The sequence below is a fragment of the Egretta garzetta genome, unplaced genomic scaffold (genome assembly GCF_000687185.1).
Source record: "Egretta garzetta isolate BGI_Z169 unplaced genomic scaffold, ASM68718v1 scaffold18, whole genome shotgun sequence".
Lineage (NCBI taxonomy): Eukaryota > Metazoa > Chordata > Aves > Pelecaniformes > Ardeidae > Egretta > Egretta garzetta.
In genome coordinates this window covers 2,978,250-2,978,670 of record NW_009260616.1, presented here as the reverse complement: position 1 = coordinate 2,978,670, position 421 = coordinate 2,978,250, and positions in this window count along the sequence as shown.

The following is a 421-nucleotide window of genomic DNA, read 5'->3' as shown; positions in this document are numbered from 1 at the left end:
CTCGGTCCCCGGCTCGCAAAATCTGCCCCGCAGAGTGTCCTGTAACCCACAGCGGCGAGGAGGCGGCGGGAAGACTGGCAGCCTCAAACACATTTTAGGGCAAAAAAAAAAAAAGGCATTTCCCTGGCCAGTGAGAAGCTCCAGGTATTTCCTAGAAGACCAGACTGTTTTTGCTGGATTCCTCTGGGTGGGAAACCAGCGGGCGTTGAGAAGTTTGCTGGATGTTTCCCATCTTCTCTTTATCCGCGGTAGCGTGTCCGCAGCTGCTGGGAGTTTCTTAGAAATAAGCGATGGGACGCGGGGCCCGGGCTTGGCCGCTGCGGGCAGAGCCGCGGGGCGGGCGGCTGGGGAAGCACCGGGGGGACGGGTCAGAGCCCTGGGCCAAGACACGCGAGATATTTAATAACGTCACTCCTTCGTG